This window comes from Esox lucius, chromosome 8, assembly GCF_011004845.1.
Source record: "Esox lucius isolate fEsoLuc1 chromosome 8, fEsoLuc1.pri, whole genome shotgun sequence".
NCBI lineage: Eukaryota > Metazoa > Chordata > Actinopteri > Esociformes > Esocidae > Esox > Esox lucius.
In genome coordinates this window covers 32,956,495-32,975,066 of record NC_047576.1, presented here as the reverse complement: position 1 = coordinate 32,975,066, position 18,572 = coordinate 32,956,495, and the positions used below count along the sequence as shown (strand labels likewise).

The 18,572-nt window shown below is 43.8% G+C and overlaps 1 protein-coding gene across 17 annotated transcripts in view; it reads right to left on the bottom strand.

The window, feature by feature from the left end:
- The window catches only part of LOC105011989 (disks large homolog 1), a 145,472-nt gene that overhangs the window by 91,681 nt on the left and 35,219 nt on the right, over positions 1-18,572 (bottom strand). The window lies entirely within an intron of this gene.

Genomic DNA, 18,572 nt, shown 5'->3' with positions numbered 1-18,572 from the left:
AATGCTCACTGTGCGCATCACTGGGTGCGGTACACACAGAAACAGCTATCCCCAGCCAACACACACACTGACAGGCATGCATGCACTTGGACGAACACACACAGATGCGCGCGCACACACTGTCATATGTCAGTGATCAGCTTCAGCTATACTTGGCCAAAACGCATGACTGAACTCATCAAATGTAGCTTGCAAGGGCACAATACCTGTGTATGTGTGTGTGTTTGTGTGCGTACAGAATAAGCATACACAAGATTTACTGACGCAGCCATGAGGGTCCTATCACAGACACACACACACACACACATACACACACACAAACACCAGGTAACTCCCATCTGTTCACACACTACAACAAGAAGTGTGTGTCTGCTAGCTCTGTTTAGGTGTCCTCATCTTACATATCTCTCTCTCTTCACCTGTCTCTCTTCTGGTTTACACACACGGTCGATACTCCTCACAGCCCTCTGTGGCCAACGGATACAGTACATTAACCTGAGGATGTTCACACCAACACTTCCGCCTTCTAATGTTTACAGCAGTAGCCAGAGTGTGACATCAGTCAGGCCCAACACCTCATCTCGGTGGGCGCAAAATCAAAGTAAGCGCGCGCGGATTAAATGGCCTGGGTTTGTTATGAGCGAATATGACAAACGATTGGGTTTTTCAGAGTTCCGGTTGTGCCAGCGGAAGCAGTGCAAGCCTACCATGGGCCCAAGGAAAGTGAGTTTATGACCAAACTCGGATCCGAATAGTCTTTCCCTAAACACGATGGTACGACGTCAATTTACATTAAGTAGCCCACTTCTACATCCATTACGTAAACAAGATTATTTTTCCGGGGAAACTGTTCATGCAAGTAATCAGTGAATGGACTATTTGTTTTGCGTGCATCCATTCTTGGTGAGCAGTCTCCCCTCAGTCACCATGTAAACACTGACCATCAGGAATCAATACTTCCATGGACTACTGAGAGTATTTAGCCACATCACCAGACAGCGTGTCTGTATGTGTGTGTGTGTGTGTGTGTGTGAGTGCTTGTTTCCTACCTTGCATCCAAACATAAGCGAGATGGTACCGTTGGTGCATGCTACTTTACAGTGACACAACATTGGCGTTAAACAATCCGAGTGCTTTATGCTGGGTGTCATATTGTTGTCAGTATCCCTCCGTCATGGTCCCCTTCTGTCCCCCCGAGTCAGGAGCCCCTCTGTACAACAGTCTGTCCGTCAGTCCCGACTCTTTCTGCCTCCAGCCTGCTTCCCCTGTCTCTTCCTCATCGCAAACACAGTCCTCATCGTCCTTGTAGGCAATCTGACATATTCATCGCAGTCTCTTTCTCTCTACCCCCCCTCTGTCTGTGTCTCTGTCTGTATTTCTCTGTCTGTCTGTGTCTCTGTCTGTCTGTGTCTCTGTCTCTCGGTCGGTCGGTCTGACTGTCTCCTTGTCTTAATACGCACACTGCGCGACGTACTATGTCTCTCTTTGGGCTCTGTTAGCCCTGCTCAAAGCCCGGCTCTCTTAGTCTGTTTGTACCTCTCCCTCTATCTCGTCCCCCCCCACCCTCTATCTCGTTCCCTTTCTCTCGCGCTCACTCTCTCTCTCCGCTCGGCTGACTTGCCCTGCGTTCAGGCAGCTAGATCAATGGAGCTCAGAGAGAGAGGGTAGAGTCCTGGTGGAGGAGAGAAGGCAATGTTGAGAGAGAGAGAGGGAATGAGGAGAGAGAATGAGGGATGGAAGGAGACAGAGAGGCAGAGATAGAATGAAGTAGAAAGACATGGAGAGAAACAGAAAGGGAGAAACCGAGAAAGAGAAAATGATGGAGAAAGACAGGTAGAAACAGAAAGGGAGAGAGAAAATGAGGGAGAGAGCCATAGAGGGAGAGAGAGTGAGAGAGAATAAATGAGAAAGACAGGATGAGAGAGAATGAGGGAGCGATAAGGAGAGTGACTGAGGGTGAGTGAAAGACAAGAGAGTAAGGGAGAGAGGCAGCGGTAAGGAGAGGGAGAGAGGCAGCGGTAAGGAGAGGGAGAGAGGCAGCGGTAAAGAGAGGGAGAGAGGCAGCGGTAAGGAGAGGGAGTGAGGCAGCGGTAAGGAGAGGGAGTGAGGCAGCGTTAAGGAGAGGGAGAGAGGCAGCGTTAAGGAGAGGGAGAGAGGCAGCGGTAAGGAGAGGGAGTGAGGCAGCGGTAAGGAGAGGGAGTGAGGCAGCGGTAAGGAGAGGGAGTGAGGCAGCGGTAAGGAGAGGGAGTGAGGCAGTGGTAAGGAGAGGCAGTGAGGCAGCGGTAAGGAGAGGGAGAGAGGCAGCGGTAAGGAGAGGGAGTGAGGCAGTGGTAAGGAGAGGGAGTGAGGCAGTGGTAAGGAGAGGGAGAGAGGCAGCGGTAAGGAGAGGGAGAGAGGCAGCGGTGAGAGAAGGAGAGAGGCAGCAGTAAGGAGAGGGAGTTTCCTCTCACTTTATCACTGCCTCTCCACCTGCTGCAGTGGAGCCTCTGCCATGACTCGCACTTAGAGGCATACCAGCATTACACACACAACATGAAATATACAAACACACACACAGAATGACATACACAAACACACACAGAATGACATACACACACACAGAATGACATACACAAACACACACACAGAATGATATACACAAACACACACAGAATGATATACACAAACACACAAACCCTCACACACAACATGACACACACAAATACACACACAGAATGACATACACAAACACATACACAACATGACATACACATGATCATAGAAACAAAAAGACATATACAAACACACACACAAAATTATTTACACAAGCACCTACACAAACAAAATGACATACATAAACCCACAAACACAGTGAAATACACAAACACATACACTCACCTAAAGGATTATTAGGAACACCTGTTCAATTTCTCATTAATGCAATTATCTAATCAACCAATCACATGGCAGCTGCTACAATGCATTTAGGGGTGTGGTCCTGGTCAAGACAATCTCCTGAACTCCAAACTGAATGTCAGAATGGGAAAGAAAGGTGATTTAAGCAATTTTTAGCGTGGCATGGTTGTTGGTGCCAGACGGGCCGGTCTGAGTATTTCACAATCTGCTCAGTTACTGGGATTTTCACGCACAACCATTTCTAGGGTTTACAAACAATGGTGTGAAAAGGGAAAAACATCCAGGCAGTCCTGTGGGCGAAAATGCCTTGTTGATGCTAGAGGTCAGAGGAGAATGGGCCGACTGATTCAAGCTGATAGAAGAGCAACTTCAACTGAAATAACCATTTGTTACAACCAAGGTATGCAGCAAAGCATTTGTGAAGCCACCACACGCACAACCTTGAGGCGGATGGGCTACAACAGCAGAAGACCCCACCGGGTACCACTCATCTCCACTACAAATAGGAAAAAGAGGCTACAATTTGCACAAGCTCACCAAAATTGGACAGTTGAAGACTGGAAGAATGTTGCCTGGTCTGATGAGTCTCCATTTCTGTTGAGACATTCCGATGGAAGAGTCAGAATTTGGCGTAAACAGTATGAGAACATGGATCCATCATGCCTTGTTACCACTGTGCAGGCTGGTGGTGGTGGTGTAATGGTGTGGGGGATGTTTTTTTGTCACACTTTAGGCCCCTTAGTGCCAATTGGGCATCGTTTAAATGCCATGGCCTACCTGAGCATTGTTTCTGACCATGTCCATCCCTTTATGACCACCATGTACCCATCCTCTGATGGCTACTTCCAGCAGGATAATGCTCAAATCATTTCAAATTGGTTTCTTGAACATGACAATGAGTTCACTGTACTGAAATGGCCCCCACAGTCACCAGATCTCAACCCAATAGAGCATCTTTGGGATGTGGTGGAACGGGAGCTTCGTGCCCTGGATGTGCATCCCACAAATCTCCATCAACTGCAAGATGCTATCCTATCAATATGGGCCAACATTTCTATAGAATGCTTTCAGCACCTTGTTGAATCAATGCCACGTAGAATTAAGGCAGTTCTGAAGGCGAAAGGGGGTCAAACACAGTATTAGTATGGTGTTCCTAATAATCCTTTAGGTGAGTGTACACAAAATGACATACACACATGCAAAAACACACACACAATTACATATCCAAAAACTCACAGACCATAAAATGACACACAAAACACACAACAAATGTCATTTTTTTGTATGTTTGTGCATGTCCTCCTTTTTACTAATGTGTTTTAGACACGACAGAGAGAGAGAGGGAGAGAGAGAGGATGTAGATGAGAAGGAGGGGCCAAATACACAGCCCAGTGAACAAGACTGACTAAACACACTGAACGGCAGAGAAGAGAGCAGCGGAGCAGAGAAGTGAGGACAGGAGAAGAGATGGAGGAGAGGAAAGCATAGGAAAGGTGCAGAGGTGATGAGAATAGGAAAGGATGCAACAGGTGGAGATGTGAGGAGACATGCTAGAAGAGCGAAGATGAGAGGTAATGACAGAAATATATTGATAGGGTCATAGTTTTTCCTGGCTGGAAATTAGTCAAAGGTGGTACCTCAACCCCACGCTCTACCAGACGCCCCTCCATACTTTATATAATATCTGGACACTTGAAAAAGGAAACTATTATAGTGTTAAATCTGCCCTGTTGTCCATGTCCACCTGAGCAAGTAATGCACACTACAATGTCCTCCCTAATACAATAGCAACCAAAAAACAAGCAATACATCTATTCTTCTCACATATTAACATGCTACATATTTGATCTTTTTTATTTTTATTTTATCCAAATGTGTTTTTTTTGTTCTCCTCTGCCTGTCCAGAACTAGAAGACATATTATTGGATTTAAGTGCATCCATCCTATAGTTTCGGCTTGGCTATTTACCTAAGCCCCTGAACACATTGTCTCCAGAATGCTTCTAGCATACAGACCATGTCATTCCCTCTACATTATATCTGAGCCACCCAAAAACATTTTGCCATAGAGCATCAAAACTATGTTTATTAGAAGGTCTGGGAATCACATAAAAAATAGGGCTCAAGCTTTATAATTAATCACAGTCAATATAATTGATTTCGATTTTCATTGTTATACTATGTTCAAGTTAATTTGACTTGCATTAAAAACACATCAGTGCTGTAGGCCTATATATTACAGCCTTGTTGCGTTGTTTTTTCCTCCATCCTTGCCTTGACACCACATCCTTTATCCCCCTCTCTCAACTTCCTTCAACTGTAGGCTACTTGGCTATGCTGCTTGCGCTCATCCAGCATTTTCTTGTTCATATATTTATATTGTTAGTGACTTAAATATGTTAATTGTATATTTTTGTATATTGCACATAAAATGTTGCTGGGGACAGTAGCCTAGATACCCTAATCTAATCGTCACCAGTCATCTTTGTCTTACAAGCTCTATTGAAAAAAATCTGTGATTCTACTAGACATCATCTGAAACGTTAACAAATGTTATGCAGATTGGATGTAGTTTAGGCGTTATTACGTTGTATTGAAATATTTTGACATGCTTGGGTGTAAATGCAAACTAGGATCCACTTGTTATTCCAATGTTACACATCTCTGTGATGTCAGGACCAATAAGGTCTTGTATGAAAGTTGACCAGACCATTGACTGTAAACAGTGAAATCCGCAGAAATGCTGGATCTCCTATACAACCCTATCTGTAAATCGAAATGAAGAAACTGCCAAGAAACTGAAGGTCTCGTACAAAGCTGTGTACTACCAGAATAGAAAGAAGACGTGGAAGGCCCCAGTGCACAACTGAGCAAGAGAAAAAATACATTACTGTCTCGTAAGTGTCTAATCTGAAAAACAGACGCCTCACAGCTGCTCAACTGGCAGATTCATTCAATCGTACCCAGAAAACACCAGTCTCAACGTTAACAGTGTAGAGGTTCCTCCGGGATGCTGGACATCTAAGCAGAGTTGCACAGAAAAAGCTCAGACTAGCCAAATAGAAAGGATTCAGTTGGGCAAAAGAACACAGACACTGGACAGAAGAAGATTAGAAAAAAGTGTCATGGACAGACAAATTTAAGTTCAAGTTGTTTGGATCACAAAGAACATTTGTGAGCTGCAGACCAAATGAAAATATGCTGGAGGAGTGCTTGATGCCATCTGTCAAGCATGGTGGAGGCAATGTGATGGTCTGGGAGTGCTTTGATGGTGGTAAAGTGGGAGATTTGTACAGTGTAAACCGGATATTGAAGAAGGAAGGCTATCACTCAATTTGCCATACCCTGTGGAGCCAATTTCCTCCTACAACAGGATAATGACCCAAAGCGCAGCTCCAGACTTTGCAAGAACTATTTAGGGAAGAAGTAGCTGGTATTCTGTCTATAATGCAGTAGCCAGCACAGTCTTTGGAATCTCAACCTTATTACGCGGTTTTGAGAGCAGCTTGACCGTATGGTGTATAAGAGGTGCCCAACAATTATTATTTCACCTTGTCAGGTTACTATATTTCCTATTCATTTTGCTGTATTTCCCTTTTCAAACTAATTTCATCTGTGTTTTCATGGAAAATAAGGACGTTTCTAAGTTACCCCAGACTTTTCAACAGTAGTGTACGAATTTACAGTTTGACAATATATGACCTTACATATTTCTACAATACTGCAAAATAATTTTTTGTGCACATTTACTGTAGCTGCACTCAAACTCTGGTATAATCCAGGGCTTGTTGTTAAACTTCTATTTAAATAGGGAGCCAAATTGTTTTTTTGACATTTCTGGTCTAAAGTTGCTGCATTCAGAAGTGTGTGTGTGAGCAGATCTACACAGTATACCGTCCTTCTCTCTGACGGCATAAATAGAAGATAGAAAGCAAGTCTGAGGAGATCCCAATCGCTCCTCTGGGCCTCCTCAGCCAATCAGCTCTTATCTAGATCCCAGAGTGCTGAGCCACAGTGATGCCACCACAGATACATTCCCAGAGAGTGGGACAAAGTAAGATGGAAAGAGCAAGAGCGCCAGAGGGAGAGGGAGCGAGAGATCCAAACTATTACCAAAAATCTTAAACTATTACGATACATATAAAGAGAACAAGCTGTGGGAGAGCGAGCAAGAATGGGATAAATACGCTGTTGGTTCAGTCCACCTCAGCACTATTTACTCTGCTGTACCTCACAGGGTTTCAAATCACATCTCATCTTTTTTACTTTGCACAAACATCCCTTGTGAAGAGAGAAAGCAGAGGCTGGACAGAGTTGGTTAATATTACGTAACATTCTGAGGAATAAAACCTTCTGAGGAAAGTATTATTTTTTAAAGGCAAATGAGAAAAATAAGCCACAAGGTCCATACATTTATCATATACAGTTGAGCAGAACGTGAAGCAGAATGTGAAGCAGAACTTACGAATTTTGACCTCGACTGATATATTGTGCAGCTTGTGAAGGCTTGAATATTTTAATTATTGTAAATTATGCAGTACAATCCTAGATACCATCGAATTATGAATTACCCATTGGGGAATTACACATTTTTCTTCTTCTCGTTTACTGTCCTCTGTACTTCCTCTCTATTTCTTCTTCATCAATGGGCGAGTGACTGTGATTGAATATGAGATGTCAGCATAGATCCCTCTCCTATTCATTTACAGTATGTGTGTGTGTGTGTGTGTGTGTGTGTGTGTACGCGTGTGTGCATGTATGCCTGCATGCATGTACGTGTGCGTGTAGAGGACTGGAGGGGGTGATCTCACTTACATAACCATCGCCATGGTGAACAGATGGCCAATGTCGCCAGGCAAACACACGGTGGTTGGACATAAGACATAAACACACGCATCTGCATGAGGAACTAAACTTTCAAGACAGAGTTACAAGAGAGGGACAGGGGTCAGGAGAATCACGATGAGAATGCAGGAGACGAAGGAGAGAAACAGAGGGAGGAGAAGCCTTAACAGGACTCGCAGAAGACTAGATAACATCCACTTGAAAAGAGGAGGCAGAAGCAGGAGAACAGAAGACAGGTAATAGAGGGAGATATGGGAGGAGTGGACGAGGGAGGGATTAGAGAGCGAGTGGGAGTGGAGAGGAGAGTCGGAGTAATGGAGAACAAGAAGAACGGTGCTTGACCTCGGTTGATCTTCCTCAAGGTCGTGCCACCTGCCGGCCAGTGGCCAAAAACAAGTACATACACCACTCTCCCTCCTCCCACAACTCTCACAACTCACCCCCCCTTGTCTTTCACCTCTGTCCATCCTTCTATGTCCACTGTCCTCTCACCTCTTTCTCTGTTCCCTTCACCATTCCTCCTTTCTGACAGTTGAGAGACACAGCCTGCCATCTTTATTAAAACATACAGAACTAACCCCTATTTTAAACATATAGAATTTCTCATCTGTCTATCCTTTATATAGATATATGAGAAGTACTGTGTGTTTAAAATAGGGGTTAGGCAGATAAGAATTACTGTATGTTGAACAAACACCCATTTTAAACACGCAGTTTAAACATACAGTACTTCTCATCTATCTAGCACCTATTTTTAACATACAGTACTTCTCATCTATCTATCACCTATTTTTAACATACAGTACTTCCCATCTATCTAACCCCTATTTTAAACACACTGATCTCTCTCACCACTTCTCACCCCCTTTATTAAACCACATACAGCTATTCCCATCTGTCTCACTACTGCGTCACCCTCTATTAAAATACCTATAGTACTTATTGCAGTACATCTGCTACAAGCTATTCAACAATGACCACAACCAAACTAACCTAACATAGCAGGTATAAATTAAGCGAGGTCCCCATAATCCAGTTTTCAGGGAAAAGGAAAGTTAGACTGTTGACAAGAACAACTGTGGAAGACATGGAGAGAGAAACACACACAGAAAACAACAGAACAGGAGAGACATAGGAGCAAGATACAATAAGAACGAGAAAAAGATTTATATTGCATGCTCATTTGCCTGCTAGGCATCGACTGCTCGTTCATATTGTAGGTCAACGCTAAAATAAACCGGCTTGAAACAGCAGCAATGCCACAGGGTCTTCAGCCAATGAAACGAGGCATAAAGCGAACCAGTGACCCTCTTGTTACCCTAACTGAACATACACATTCCATTATCCTATAGGATGGTTTCACATAATGCATGTACATTTTAGCATGAGTAGAGTAGGAGTGGTAGTAATGGTATTGGTCACGACATGTTGCCCTTTGTGGGGTATTCTGGGTATTCTGTATATTGGCTGGGAAGATTCCACGTGAGGGGCTCTCCTCTTCCTCAGTGATAGCTAATAGAGACACAAATGTGCACGCATGCACACAGACTCAGACACAAACACACCACATGGGATTTGGGGGAAAACCAGGGAACTATGACAGACAGCTTGAATTTAACACAAGCAAGACAACTCCACAGTCGCTTCAGGGATTGACTTTAGGTCAGGATTTCAGTAGGATTTGCACCGGTGAGTCCACTTTAATCATGTGAGAAAGGAGACGACAAAGATATAACATCCAAACCATGCCATGGCACTGGCACTGAATATATTAATTTGGAAAATGCAGAATTTTCAATGAAATGAAAGTGGCAAAAAGTGAATTGGACTAGGAGCCACTGTGAAACACACATTACATGTCTTTAAAGGTATTGAAAGGTTAATATAATTTAATACTGTACATTATGGAAATCACTAGCAGTGATCACTCTAAAAAAAAACATCACAGGGGATGGCTTAAACTTAACCATAAGCCTGAAATAGCCTTTTTCTTTGTGGGTGCATTTCATAAAACCAGACAGGGGCCAATTCCTTAGGTTTTACTATCTTTGTACTGTTATACCTGGACCACACACAGACACATACTTAAGTCATTTAGCAGAAGCCCATACCTAAAGTGACTTACATTATCATAATTTTCACATGCTGACCCATTTGGGAAATTGAACACTGAACAATGGTGTTGCTCTACCAAATGAGCTACAGTACACAGGACACCGAGACACACACAGAAAGCAAATCATTATGGGCATAACAGCAGCCAAGCCACTGCAATGTTCTAAAAGAACATATTGCACAACTGCACCACAACTAAAACAATGGTATTTTCCAAGAACAATTTGCCAGTGTCTATAGCTGACCTAGTCAGCTCCCACTATAAAGACTGTTAAAGGACATTCCTACAATATTCTATACCAAATAACTACTGTAGAGGGCAGTGGTGATTGTTTTACAACATTAGTGTCTGTCTGAGGGGCAGTCTAACTAGAAACACCATAGAGACAGAGGTAAAAAGAGGCGGCAGTCAAATGGGGAATTCCCATCGAAACCGAATGCAATTTGATTGCCATCTTCGGTGATGGCCCAGTTCACAAAAGCTGCCCCATCTGCACTTGATTTGGCTTTGCTCACTTGCAGGGTTGATTTCACCCATAATGCAATGCATACTGTAGACACGCGTCTAGATGTCATCAAGTGTCAGATTTAATAAAGACGACTACATCTCTGGGTCAGACACCTCATGAGGTGCGTAGCTGGTTAGCAAACTCTGCTCAACACTCTCACTTGCTTGGGCGAGTTCACTTGCAAATACACTCAGATGTGACAATGTGAATGTCATTACAGGGCTTAGGGCCTGTTTGTTTTGTATTTGGGGTGGTGCCAGAAAACAACACTAATGGCCTCTTTTTGCAGAAGCGAACTCTCAGGATTCCTTGGACGAAAGACATTGATACATGTTTGTGTGTGTGTTGAAAATTGCTATATGGGTGCAGCAGACGCTTAAGTTACTGCTACTCAGGTGTTTAAATCCTGGTGGCGGCATCACGACAATGCACTGCAAACAAAATTGCCAATGGAAGAAGACAATTTTACTATATTTGAGATATTAGCTTGAAATAAGTGAAATAATCTGCCAATGGAACACGAAAAATTACACAATATTCAAGGCATATTTCCTAAAAACCAGCAGTATAATCAAGCTTGTTAAGAAATATGTACCACATTTTAAGGATGGTAGGGTTTTTAACCTGAAAATAAGATACATATACTTGATAAACCATATCTTTTTTGCAGTGTGGCCAAGGATCCAACATTGGGTGTCATATTTTGCATGAGACAAAATCAAGTTCCTGTTTTATGTCCAGGTCAGCCCCACTGTTGGAAAAAGCATAATGACAGGCAGTGGAAGTCAGTAGAGAGGGCAAAGGAAACCGAGAGTTCCTAAAATATCACACTGTGTGAGCGTGTGTGTGTTTACATTAACCAGACTAAGCAAATGCTGTGGTTTTGAAAGGGTCTAGAGGGGTTGGGGATTCCTAACAGCCAATAATAGCCTCCCTGGCGTCTGTGCACTGGGGGCTGGAGCCACAACACTGTCTTAGTCTTCTGAGGTAAAGTAGAGTGTGTTCCCTAATAACAAACCAATAATATAAAAAAATAGAGGGAACAGAGGGAGAGGGAACTAATAGTTGTGGGGTGTAATATGCATTAAGATCGGGTACCTAGTGAATGCTGACCTAAAGGATACCCCATATGAATGCCCAGTAAATGAACCTAAAAAAAAGCCAACATGAATTACCCAGACCACCTTAGGACAGTGAGTAAACGTCACAGAAAGCAAACAAGACAGGGAAACCCAAAAAGTCTCAGGCCTCCACAATTTCAGCAAATGGAACGCTTATATACTATTACATACACACTTGAGTGCACAGCGTATCTACTATTTAGCCTATGTGGAGATATTTTGGCCCTGTTTTCTCTGGAAGAGATGCTGAAAGCCAGCCAAAGTCACCAACTGCCACAAGGGATTAAACACAGCCCTGTAGAAGGCAACTAGGAATTCCCCAACAGCCCACACCGTCACAGAGGGAGAAGACCCAGAATATATGACAATATGAAAACAGAAACTAAGTACAGATATAAAGAAGGTTCAGGCATTCCTTTCCAGTAGGGTGAAGAAGGCAGGTGATTCAAATCTGGAGGCAGAATAGCTCACCGAGCAAGATGTTAGAGAGCCATGAACTTCACTTATTAAAGTTGTTTGGGGAAAAACAAAACATTTTATAAAAATCTACTCATTTTGCCGTGGGGTGGAGCTATAATGAGCTGTTTTAATGCTAACTTCCTACCATTCTACACATTTTGCCATTATACACTCACCTAAAGGATTATTAGGAACACCATACTAATACTGTGTTTGACCCCCTTTTGCCTTCAGAACTGCCTTAATTCTACGTGGCATTGATTCAACAAGGTGCTGAAACCATTCTATAGAAATGTTGGCCCATATTGATAGGATTGCATCATGCAGTTGATGGAGATTTGTGGGATGCACATCCAGGGCACGAAGCTCCCGTTCCACCACATCCCAAAGATGCTCTATTGGGTTGAGATCTGGTGACTGTGGGGGCCCTTTCAGTACAGTGAACTCAGTGAAATCGAGACTCATCAAACCAGGCAACATTCTTCCAGTCTTCAACTGTCCAATTTTGGTGAGCTTGTGTAAATTGTAGCCTCTTTTTCCTATTTGTAGTGGAGATGAGTGGTACCCGGTGGGGTCTTCTGCTGTTGTAGCCCATCCGCCTCAAGGTTGTGCTTGTTGTGGCTTCACAAATGCTTTGCTGCATACCTCGGTTGTAACGAGTGGTTATTTAAGTCAAAGTTGCTCTTCTATCAGCTTGAATCAGTCGGCCCATTCTCCTCTGACCTCTAGCATCAACAAGGCATTTTCGCCCACAGGACTGCCTGGATGTTTTTCCCTTTTCACACCATTGTTTGTAAACCCTAGAAATGGTTGTGCGTGAAAATCCCAGTAACTGAGCAGATTGTGAAATACTCAGACCGGCCCGTCTGGCACCAACAACCATGCCACGCTCAAAATTGCTTAAATCACCTTTCTTTCCCATTCTGACATTCAGTTTGGAGTTCAGAAGATTGTCTTGACCAGGACCACACCCCTAAATGCAGTGAAGCAACTGCCATGTGATTGGTTGATTAGATAATTGCATTAATGAGAAATTGAACAGGTGTTCCTAATAATCCTTTAGGTGAGTGTATATTCCATGTTAATATAATATCTGCAGAGTTGGATTTGTTTTCCGGTTAACTCGGAAATCAAGAGAGGTAGAGGAACCATATTTTATGTCAAAACATCCAAAATGACCAACTGTAAATGAAATTCTAGAGTATTTTTATATACAGTATCTCACAAAAGTGAGTACACCCCTCACATTTTTGTAAATTTTAGATTATATCTTGTCATGTGACAACACTGAAGAAATGACACTTTGCTACAATGTAAAGTAGTGAGTGTACAGCTTGTATAACAGTGTACATTTGCTGACCCCTCCAAATAACACAACACACAGCCATAATGGCTTCATGTTGAGTTATTTTGAGGGGACAGAAAACTTATGTGAGGGGTGTACTCACTTTTGTGAGATACTGAAAATAGGTAACAAACAAAACTGATACAGTGTTATTTTGGTACCTGCCAGTTGGGTTAAAGTTCACAGAAACACAGTCTTGGCCCAAATGTAAGAGCTGGTAAAAAGAGCTCAATATCTGTCTCATTAAAATATTTCTGCTTTGTAATATTTGTCTTTCAATGTCCTACCATCATTAATTTAATGTTTGTGTAATTCAATAACCATTCGGTTATTTTTGCAGGTTATTTTGACCCATATAGTGTTTAACATCAATAAAAGGCTTTTCAGCTCTCTTTTTACATATTCTCTATTAAGGACTCATAAACACATAAAATGTTTAATAATAAAAGACAAACTTAGGTTACATAGATGTTCTGGGTCTAACTGAACCAGTAGTTTAACTATGTTGAAAAAGCTGCCTTTCTTTCTCTCTTGTTCACACATAGATACAACATAATTCAACACAGACAAACATTGTTATGACTAAAAGATGAGGTTTCCTGTGAGAACGGGAACTCAAACTCTTCATTGTGGACAGAAGTGTCCAACACAGGATCCTATCCAACCTTAACTCTCTCTGTTCAGCAGAACTGTACGTTCCCTTCTGAAACATGAGAGTGTCAATTGTTTAGGTGGTAGAAAGCCGCAATGACATTAAAATGGAGATTCATGAAGAGATGTCTGAGACCAACGACAATTCAGAAGTTAATTCTGACCATGAGGAAGAAAATATAACATTGTCCATTTTAGCATAAAATACTGGCAAATTGGATGTTTAATGAAAATATCAAATCTAGATACATTTATTTTAAAAACTAGTGTGGTATTTGGGGAACGAAAAAACGATTGATATAGTTATAAAAGTGAGTGATTTGATTATCATTGAAGTGTCATTAATTTGGGTGGTAATTACTATTTTGAGGTGTATTTTAAAGCATTGGGTCAATTTGACCCAGAACATAAATCATGTATACCGGTGTCAGACATAACAAGTGAAATGTCATCTGAGAAAATGGCAATTATTTTCACCCTGGCTTCCCCTAGTATGATTAACTACTAATCTAAAAATCCTTAGCTGACATGGCTAATTGAGGGGGGAAAAATCCCCTGGTGTATTCCACTACTCACAGTATTCTAAAGTAGCAACCCTGGCAGACTTTACTTCTACATTTCTTTTGTAGGGTCAGCTGCACGGCTCTACGAGGCCTCTGATATAGCCTATGAAGACATTTTGAAAATCCACTCCGGACACATGATCATCAATCTTTAATCTCCCCCCAGCTAAAAGGTCACACCATTTAAACCAATTATTGGTTAAGAGAACCAGGTCGCTATTTGGTCGCTATTTGAGAAAAGTGTGTTTTTGGACTAGCTTTGATATTGCAATGTGTTGAATGAGTTACAGTAGACCTATTTCTGCATGACAGGAATGCAACATCACTGTTATCACCTTTCATCTCAGAGTAATACACCAAAGCAGGAGATTGAAACACAATGCTAAAACCAAAAAATTTATCAATACATATAAGTGTTATCTGTAACATTTCCTAGAAATTGTTCAAACTACATTAAATCTCCCAGAATTTACAGGAACTGTACGGCAGTAGCTATGGTCAACATGCATTTCTTTTATGAAGAAACTTTACTTAAAAATGTTGAAACTTTCTGCCCACACATCCACAGAACTTTTCGTGAGGTCGAGTTGTAACACTTCTTACCAAGTGGTGAAGTATATTATAACTCTAATCAATCAATGAATATATACCTACCAGCTATAACATTATGCCCAATATTGTATAGGTCCCCCTTTTGCCACCTAAACAGCCCTGGCATGGACTCCGCTAGAAGGTGTGCTGTGGTATGTGGCACCAAGACGTTAGCAGCAGGTCCTTCAAGTCCTGTAAGTTGCGAGGTGGGATCTCCATGGATCGGACTTGCTTGTCCAGCACATCCCAAAGGTGCTCGATTGGACTGAGATCTGGGGAAATTGGAGACCAAGTCAACTCCTTGAACTTGTTTTTGTGTTCCTCAAACCATTCCTGAACCAGTTTTGCTTTGTGGCAGGGCGCATTATCCTGCTGAAAGTGGCCAATGCCATCAGGAAACACTGTTGCCATGAAAGGGTGCACATGGTCTGCAACAATGATTAGGTAGGTGGAACATGTCAAAATAACATCCAAATGAATGGCAGGACCCAAAGTTTCCCAGCAGAACTTTGCCCAAAGCATCACATTGCCTCCACCAGCTTGCCTCCTTCTCATAGTGCATCCTGTTGCCATGTGTTTCTCCAGGTAAGCGACCCACATGCACCCGGCCATCCATGTGATGTAAAAGAAAACATGATTCTTCAGAGCAGGCCACCTTCTACCATTGCTTCGTGGTCCAGTTATGACATGCCGATTGTAGGCTCTTTCGGCAGTGGTACAGGGGCCAACATGGGCACCTTGATTGGTCTGTAGCTACGCAGCCCCATATGTAACAAACTGCGATGCACTATGTGTCCTGACACCTTTCTACCAGTACCAGCATTAACTTTTTCAGCAGTTTGAGCTACAGTAACTCGTCTGAAAATTCATAAATTGTAAAATGCCTTTCAGACGGATTCAACACTCTTGAAATGGATAAAAAATTGAGGTGTGACCACCGGACACTCACACGTTTTGTTGCAAATAGTCAACTGGGGTGCAAAAAATGCATGGAGAAGAAAAGACGCAAATTAACTGCAAAATACTTGAGATTAATTAAACATGAAGCTACCAGGAACCCATTATCCTCCAGTGCCATCATATTCCAGAACTGCTACCTACCTGGAGTGTCCAGAAGTACAAGGTGGCAAGTGCTCAGAGACATGGCCAAGGTCAAGAAGGCTGAAACACGACCACCACTGAATAAGATTAACATGTTGAAGCATCTGGTGGTGAGTCGGTAACCCTTGAACACCCTGGAGGACGCCACTGGTCAGGGAAGCCGTCCGACTGAAGAAGGAGGCCTTCCGGGATATGTTATCCCGGAGGACTCCGGAGACAGTTGCAGTGTACCAACAGACCCGAAGGGCTGCGACCTCTGCTGTGAAAGAGGCAAAACAGCAGATGTGGGAGGAGTTTGGGGAAGCCATGGAGAAGGACTTTCGGTCGGCACCAAGGTGTTTCTGGAAAACAGTCCGCCACCTCAGGAGGGGAAAACGGGGAACTATCCAAGCTGTGTACAGTAAGGATGGGACACTGTTGACCTCAACTGAGGAGGTAATTGGGCAATAGAAGGAACACTTTGAGGAACTCCTAAATCCCACTAACACACCCTCTTTAGTGGAGGCAGAGCTGTAGGCTGATGGAGAAGCATCATCAATCTCCATGGCAGAGGTCACTGAGGTAGTCAAACAACTCCACAGTGGCAAAGCTCCGGGGATTGACGAGATCCGTCCAAAAATGTTGAAAGTTTGGGTGTGGAGGGGATGTCTTGGATGACACGCCTCTTCAACACTGCGTGGGAGTCAGGGAAAGTGCCTAAGGAGTGGCGGACCGGGGTGGTGGTTCCCTTGTTCAAAAAGGGGGACCAGAGGGTGTGTGCCAATTATAGGGGTATCACACTTCTCAACCTCCCAGTGAAAGTCTACTCAAAGGTACTGGAAAGGAGGGTTCGGTAGATAGTCGAACCTCAGATTGAAGAGGAACAATGCGGATTCCGTCCTGGGAATATGCCCATCCAGTCTACATGTGTTTTGTGGATCTGGAGAAGGCGTATGACCAGGTCCCCCGGGAGATACTGTGGGAGGTGCTGCGGGAGTATGGGGTGAGGAGGCCTCTTCTGAGGGCTATCCAATCCCTGTACGTCCAAAGTGAGAGCTGTGTTCGGGTTCTCGGTAGTAAGTCGGACTGCTTCCAGGTGGGGGTTGGCCTCCGCCAGGGCTGCGCTTTGTCACCAATCCTGTTTGCAACTTTTATGGACAGGATATCGAGGGGTAGTCGGGGTGGGGAGGGGTTGCAGTTCGGCGGGCTGGGGATCTCATCGCTGCTTTTTGCGGGTGATGTGGTCCTGATGGCATCATCGGTCTGTGACCTTCAGCACTCACTGGACCGGTTCACAGCCGAGTGCGAAGCGGTTGGGATGAGGATTAGCACCTCTAAATCTGAGGCCATGGATCTCTGCAGGAAACTGATGGAGTGCTTCCTCCGGGTAGGGAATGAGGCGTTACCCCAAATAAAGCAGTTCAAGTATCTCAGGGTCTTGTTCGCGAGTGAGGGGACAATGGAGCGGGAGATTGGCCGGAGAATCGGAGCAGCGGGGGTGGTATTGCATTCGCTTTACCACACCATTGTGACGAAAAGAGAGCTGAGCCGGAAGGCAAAGCTCTCGATACACCGCTCAATTTTCCTTCCTACCCTTACCTATGGTCATGAAGGCTGGGTCATGACCGAAAGAACAAGATCGCGAGTACAAGCGGCTGAAATGGGTTTTCACAGAAGGGTGGCTGGCTCCCCTTAGGGATAGGGTGAGAAGCTCAGCCATCCGTGAGGAACTCGGAGTAGAGCCGCTGCTCCTTTGCATCGAAAGGAGCCAGTTGAGGTAGTTCGGGCATCTGGTAAGGATGCCCCCAGGACGTCTCCCTAGGGAGGTGTTCCAGGCACGTCCAGCTGGGAGGAGACCTCGGGGTAGGCCCAGGACCAGGTGGAGAGATTATATTTCAACACTGGCCTGGGAACGCCTTGGGATCCCCCAGTCAGAGCTGGCAAATGTGTCTCGGGAAAGGGAAGTTTGGGGTCCCCTGCTGGAGCTGCTGCCCCCTGACCCGATACCGGATAAGCAGATGAAGATGAGATGAGATGACATTGAAGCATATAGATTGGTCAAAGAAATACCTGAAGACAGATTTTTCAAAGGTGTTATGGACAGATGAAATGAGAGTGACTCTTGATGGACCAGATGGATGGGCCTGTGACTGGATCACTAATGGACACAGTGTACCACTTCGAGTCTGGGGCCAGCAAGGTGGAAGAGGGGTACTGGCATGGGCTGCTATCATTAAGGATATGGTAGTTGGACCATTTCGGTTTGAAGATGGACTGAAACTCAACTCCCATACCGCCAGTTTCATACTGCCAGTTTCTGGTAGATACTTTCTTCAAGCAGTGGTACAAGAAGAAGTCTTCAGCATTCAAGAAGGCCATGTTATTTATGCAGGACAATG